The 7,129-nt window shown below is 44.1% G+C and overlaps 1 long non-coding RNA gene across 1 annotated transcript; it reads left to right on the top strand.

Moving 5' to 3' along the window:
• The first annotated feature begins 531 nt into the window (after positions 1–531).
• On the top strand, positions 532–3,661 carry LOC113944707. Its single transcript, XR_003526759.1, has 3 exons — positions 532–808; positions 1,481–1,575; positions 3,477–3,661. It is a non-coding gene; the product is annotated as an uncharacterized LOC113944707 (long non-coding RNA).
• Positions 3,662–7,129: the final 3,468 nt, after the last annotated feature.

The raw sequence follows: 7,129 nt of genomic DNA, 5'->3' as shown, positions 1-7,129 counted from the left end.
AAAGAGCTTTCTTAGCAGCCCAGATACACGGGGTGACTACTTCTACTATTCTCAGCATTTTGCAACACTATTATTTTGCCTGTCCTCTTTTATGTGCAGGCTTCAGTGCGCTTGGAAGCACCAACTACAGCTCACTGAATTCAAGACATCTGATCTGGGATAAAATAAGACAGTGGGTAGGTTTTAGCATCACGCCTTTACCTCCTACTGTAGATAGAGCTGGCAGTGGGGTCATCCTCAACAGGCACCCCGGGTGGCCCTATCCAACAAGATGCCTCAGTGTTGGAAGTGCTGTGTCCCAGCAGCAGGGATGGTAGAGTCCAGGGATGCAGGGCATGCTGCCAGCTGGGCTGCTGGGAGCTGAAGTTGGCCCACAGCTCCAGTGCTGGGCCATCTGGTGTCAGAGTTTGTGGCCTCTGCAGTGTTCTCCCCAGGTTGATGTCACAGACCCAGAAGATGCAAGAGGCTCTGCCTCAGGGTGACAGTGGGGATTCGCTGCCCACTGCTCTGCCCACTGCCCAGCTGCTCTGCAAGCAGTCTTGAGACTGGGTTTTGGTTTTATTTGTTCCATTACATAAAATATTCAAATTTGAAAAAAAGATCACGAGCCATAAAAATTACAAATACCTAAAGATATTTTCAGATAACAACATTTCCCTTTTGCTCCTGCTGGACAGGGTCTCTGCCCTTTCAGCTCGTAGTGCAGCAGTTTCCATCTTGAGGTGTGATGTTCTCAGGTCAGACCTGGACATAGGAACCTACCCAAAACAGGGGTGGTTCATGAACCACTTGCAAGCTCCCCTCCAAGGTAAGCGTATGCAAATTCACTGCTTGTACTCCTTGTCTTTCTGGAGCTTGTTGTGCAACAAAAGATTGGTTTCTGGGTGAACCCACTGTGAATCCCAAGTGCTGCAGGGAGACATGCCAATATGAGCCATATTAGTAAAAATATCTAGTAAAGGGCTCAGCATTTTAACCAGTGAGAAAATTTGTGCACCACAGCTCAGCTTGGGCTTGGAGGGCAAGGAAACCTTTGGTGAGGGGCTACTGGGGGCAGACGAGAGTTAATTTTTTCACCTGGAAGAGCTGCATCTTCCTGAAGAGGGAATAGCCTCTGAATCTCTCCTGTGAGCTCTGGAAAACATTTTGAAAAATTTTTTCTTCTTCAAATAAAGAACTCATTAAGTTTTCTGTTCCTCTGAGTGCCTGTGCCTCCCATTCCCAGAGGCATAATATTGAGCCTAATCACCAACCAGAACAACTAAGGCCTTTATTTTGGTGTAAAGCTGCATGAAAAAAGAAAAGTCCCCTGTGTATGCAGCTGTAACACTGGCATAACTGTAAGAAATATGGAGAAACTCACAACTGATTTCCAAATCTGCGTCTTCCTTTTTCCTATAATGAGTGTGATGCATAATTTACACAGGCACGAAAAACTACAGAGCTGATTATTTTTTTCTTTCTGTTTGTTTTCATTCAGTTGCAGAAGGGCTGGAACTGCAGAAAGCTGAGATAAGAGCCCTACCCCTTCCTTGGTGCGGTGAACACGATATGAAGGATGAAGAGGAACTCAAGGTACGACCATGAGGACTCGGGTCTTTCCCGCAGCTATCAAAACCAAATATGTCTCGTCTGTTTCCTGTCTTGAAAAGAAGGAGCATGAGAGCCATGGTGTGAAACACTCAGCGATGTTGGGGGCAATCACAGCCTCAGCCATTGAGACACTTGCCCACACCCACGACTGTGGCAATAAACTGCTGACTACAACCAATATTATAAAAATTCCTCCCTGGATGCCATAGACACGTCGACAGTTTTGCATATGTTGAAAACTCTCTGGCTAATGACATATTTCCTCCTTGGGCTGACTCATGAGCTGCTTCTCCTGGTTGCTATGAAAGTTGGAAGCACTTTAACACTGCCTGCTGCAAGTACATTTCATGAAAAGAGAGGAAAATCTGTATTATTTCCGGATGCACAGATTTGACCCTTTCACTTTTGCAGTCAGTAAGCTTTGCCTCTGACACTTATTAAATAGCCTGTTAGTGGCAAAAGCAACGACAACAAAATTTGTGTGTATAATTTAAAGCAAACAATCTCTGCTGTTAATCTAGCCTTCAAGGTCTGAAGTAAACAACCACATTTCGAGGGAATGCTACTGAGAAAAGGAAAGGTCTGTTGGGTGCTACTTGCTTTTAAACATTGAGACAAAATATTTAACAGCCTAAAAGCTCTAAGCCCTGCGTTGGTATGGGGAGATAACAGCTCCATTAATTAGATGATCAAATATTACTTTATTAGTATATTCTTGCATTGGTCTGGGATAGCTTGTGCTTGTTTATGAGACATGTGACTCTCTTCTTTTGAGATTATTTAATGTAATTGTCATAATTCTCTAATCCACATATTTGCATCAATGTTGTGTGTTGATTATGACCTGGTTCAGGGTATTTATCTGTGCTCATTTTCAGTAGCTCTCAGGGAAAGAATAAAATGTCTTTTCATGATGTTCAAGTCTGCCACCATGTCAAACCTTGATTTCTGTCCCTCATGAGGAGAGGTGAGGCTCATGAGTCTGTGTGCTTGAGCTCATTCCAAGTTAGCACCATGCCAGCATGTGTGCAGAGGGAAAAGCAAGAGAAAAGAGGCTGGATAAAGCCTTTGGGGCTGCTGACAGACAGACCAGCAGCCAACCTAGCTCCCTTGCCACTGACTCCTGAGCAGGGGCAGCTTATATGGGGATGGACAATATCTTCCACTGCGTCTGCTTGCCCCGACCCCATGGCAGTTAAATCATCTGCGAGCTGTGATGGCCAGAGCTTACAGCCTGGGGGTTTAAGAGAAACTAAAATCACTGCTAATTCACCTTGAAAAGTGGGCTGTAGGCAGAGTGCTCAGGGGTGCAACAAGAGCCAGAGCAGGGAGCCAAGTGATGGTGTCAGAGCTCTACCAGCAGAAGTTACCCGGCCCTTGCGCCAGTGCCAGGCTGGCTTACGGGGACGTGGGCTGCCCAGATCGAAATCACCGGTGGATTTAAATCAGTCCTAGCATTTCACAACACAGCTTCCCTCTGTAGGTCCCTATGCAGAGCCCACATATATTTGTATATCATACAGCTCCTTCGCAGCCTGCAGTACTTTTAACACATAATATACATATGTTTATCTCAAAGCAGGATAGACACCAATTAACACTGCTCATTAATGAGGGCACAATCAACTTGCATAACCTTGAACCACTGAGTGCACACAGTGATGTATGAATGAGAGGTTAACTGCAGATGACAGCTCATTTCTTTTTGCTCTTCTGCCCAGAACATCCTGCCAATACACATATTACAAATAACATGTTCTTGTGATAGTAATGGGGGGGGCATTTCAGAAGCCAGCATTGCTTCTTTGTTTTAGGAGTTATTACATGACATTTGGGGTTTCTGCCTTAATACCATCTATTACCTTTGCTGCTTTCCCCCCCAGGATCTCCTCTGCTGGTACCCTTGACTGCAACCCAGTTCTGCTTTCTGAATTAGAAAGCTGAATGTGAAACGGATTAACATAAAAACCTACAGAAAAGGGCAAGTGGCATTTCTGACGTTCCTGAGACACCCGTGCCCATGTGACTCACAGTTCATGACTCGTGGAGTGATGCCATTCGTAAGTCATAACTCACCCACACACCCCATGTTAGACACTGCTTTTCCATGGAAAACATTCAGCCAGCGATAAAGCCCCGTTAGCATCACGCTACCTTGGCTCTCACACAGATTATGCCACATCAGTGTTCTTTCTGTGGGGAATATATTTACTTGCTGTAAGGAGCCATCTAGTGAGGGTTTACTGCACATAAAACCAAAGTAACTGTTTCTTTACTGTTTCCAGGCAATACCAAAAGAAAAGGCACTAATTTTTTCCCCTCTTCCCCCCACTCCATGTGCTCCTGCCACACTCGAGCCACGGCTAAAGCAAACAGCTTGAGCAGGTGAGGCTCTGTGGACTGAATGCTCATTCCTCTGGCTATCCCTTTACAAAAGACAGGGAGCACATGTGCTCACCCCCGCTCAGCTCTGCTCTCGGGGGACCCACACAGAGTCAGGCACAGTCCCGGAGGACCTGCCTTATGGGCTGGCAAGAATGAAAGCAAAGTGTGTGGGTGGAGAATATAAGGAAGGGCCATGCTAGGCAGAAGTGAAAGGCCTTAAACTTGGTCCCGTTTTAGTGTACAGGAAACTGAAGAGCAGAGCCAGTTAGTGAAGTGCCTTTTGTCACGCAGGCAGCGATGGCATAGCTGGGAACTTAATTTAATTGACAGAAGGCTGAGCCAGAGCCTCAGTCATCAAACAGATAAAGAGAGTGGCATTTGAATGGTGGGCACTTCTTGCTAGTTTGCTTTTTTTGGTTTGTTTTGTTTTTTAAAGAACAATTAACTTGTGCAGATAATGAGAGAGTAGAGTTGAGAGTGCGCGTGCACTGCAGATATCTGAAGTTTCTGCTCCTGGAGCATCAAAAGCACGGCTACATTGCAAATCCATCTTGTTAGGAATCGTACAGTATGCAGAAAGGACCAAACACACTGAGTTAAATATTAACAAGACAGGGAAATGACAGCAGTTCTTCTGGTTAGAAGTAAGACTTCTAACTTCAGGTTAGAATTAGGATTTTGTGTTGTGCTGTGAAACTATACCCAGTGAGTGCAGCTGGGGGAAGGGATAGGGTGCAGGGGCAGCATCATCTGTTTTGCTTGTTCTGAATCAGTCTCCAGACTAAAACAGAGCAGGCAGTGGGGTGTCCACCAAGGTGTGCCTGGGATGCTCCACAGTAGGTGACATGCTGGAGTCTCCATCGTGACATTCCCTGTGGAGCCTCCTCCAGCCCCTGCAAGCCTCCTGGGGTGGGAGTTTGCAAGCAGCTGTGCAGCACTTTGAGCAGCCTTATGCTGTGCTGGCACTGGAGTAATCTTCCCCATCTCCCAGCTATCTCCGGTGCTGGTTCTAAGGAGGCAGCTTTTCTGCCCCTCGATAACTCAGCTCTGTGCTCCCCCACGTTGTCCTCAGCCCAATTCCCCTTGGCACAACTGGCCAGCTCTCAAAGGGAGAGCACTGAGGGACAGCTCCCCCAAAGAGCTGAAAAAAAATGGGCACCCTGGAGGAAAGAGACTCTGAGATGTTTGACACTGTGATACACAATAAACAGGACTGTCATTTTCCATAGCTACACTGCATATCAGGATAGGGAAAGTGATCCAACTTTCATAAACAAGCCTTTATTCTACAAAACCCAGGCACTCTCTCATGTACTAGAAAATGCTCTGAATTATGAATGCCTGCCATTTTACAATAACTATTCCTTGCTTTTAATTTTTTTTCTTGAAAATGTAATTTATTTATTTATTTATTTATTTATTTATTCATTTTTACCGTGAGAAAATCCCTATTTTTAGTTGGTGGAAATTATTTGACTACATCAATGATTAATAGGTTTAATGTAATAGCTGCAATGGAAATTTAAAAAGCAAACACACCAAACAGAGCTAAATGGATTTGTTATAATGATTTCATTAGGGATTTTTAAAAGTTTGCTTTATACTTGCAGTTTGTTGCCAGAAAGAATTCGCTGAATTTAGTTAAAATGGTTTGTTCTTTGTCTGTCCGTGGTCACCATAGCTACCATTTCAATCTGTTAACATATGTGGTATTATTTTGTTCCTTTCTCTTAAACTCTGTTCACAGATGCTGTCAAGATTTTCCTTTGTACATATCTGATCGGTTCATGCCAGGTTTGGCTCCATGCCTTTTCAGAGGAGAGCCTCTATGATGAGGACAAGGTGGTCAGGCACTCGGTGCAGCAACGGAGACAAGATTAGAAGCTGGAGTGGGGGTGGCTCCTACTCCACTAAGGCATGGGATCTGTGAGAAATACCTCAGGAACACATTGTCAGAGGTGTATCTTTTTTTCTGGAGAGATAGGTATTCCCTGGATGTGCTGTGGCAGCTCCTCAGCTGCCATAAATCAGTATAAATGCATTCATTTTAGTGGAGGTGTCGCGTCTGCTGGTAGTCAGGTCCTGTGATGTTGCTCATTACACAGGTTTTGGGTAAGGAGCCAAGAGATGAAGGGAGGCACGGCTACAACATTCTGAATAAATAAGTAATAAGATTGTACAGTCTCTATTCCCTTGCTTTTTTCCAGTCTTAGAAAAGGTTCAGGTTGCCAGTGAGTACGGAAGTATATCCACCCTGTGCTATGGAGGGGATTGGAATATTTAGTGGAGATCAGATTATCCACATTTTGCATTTTAATTGGCATCAAGTGAGGGAAAAAGTCAGTTTTCTCTACTGTTGAATGTGAAGATGATTGAGATGGCTTCATTTTCTGTCCAGCTGTGAAGCAGGCAGGTAAATATATTGATGTACATATGCAGTACAGTTTATAGTGGTGAAGCCATAAGAGAAATCAGATAGTCTGGAAAATATACAATTTTCTTTCACAACAAAGCACTCACAGTAGAGACTAAAGTTAAGGTGAGTCTATATATTTATATTTTTAATGCTATAAAAGCATTTGTTTAAAGCTCTGTGGCTGTGATTTTTCAGAGCCACTGAGCACCCTGCTCTCTGATTTCTTTTAACTGGAGATGTAGGTTTTCAGCAATTCTGGCAGCCAGGGCCTCTCTACTAATGCCTGCAGAGAGTAGCTGGAGAAAGTGTGAGAAACATTATTGTAATGAGGGGCTAATTCTGCCTCTTCTTCCTGCCTCTCAGTGCAGATGAAAGAGTGCCTGCAAGTCATGTTATGTGCACAGGGAAAGGGAATTCTGATTACTGGCTCTGGCTCCCCAGGGGCAGGGATGCTCTCCTAGCACAACTCACAGTAAGTCACATCTGCATTTCCAGTATAAGGCTCATTTTTAAGGACTCCTAGTTTGGCTATAAAAATTCACTTAGCATGCATGAATAGAAACCAAATTGACAAGATAGACCATAACTGCTCTGAAAGGGCCATTAGTTCCTGTCGTATGAAAAATCCACGTTTTAAAAAAGCGAGTGTTGTTCACATTTGCACAACAGGCTGTAACTATTCCTTGTAAGTCATTATAGCCTGTATGGAAATAATAATTTTCAAAATCACTATTG

This window comes from Corapipo altera, unplaced genomic scaffold (genome assembly GCF_003945725.1).
Source record: "Corapipo altera isolate COAL_440 unplaced genomic scaffold, ASM394572v1 23, whole genome shotgun sequence".
In the NCBI taxonomy this organism is placed as follows: domain Eukaryota; kingdom Metazoa; phylum Chordata; class Aves; order Passeriformes; family Pipridae; genus Corapipo; species Corapipo altera.
Note: the sequence above shows the minus strand (reverse complement) of the source record. Positions and strands in the feature narration are given on the sequence as shown.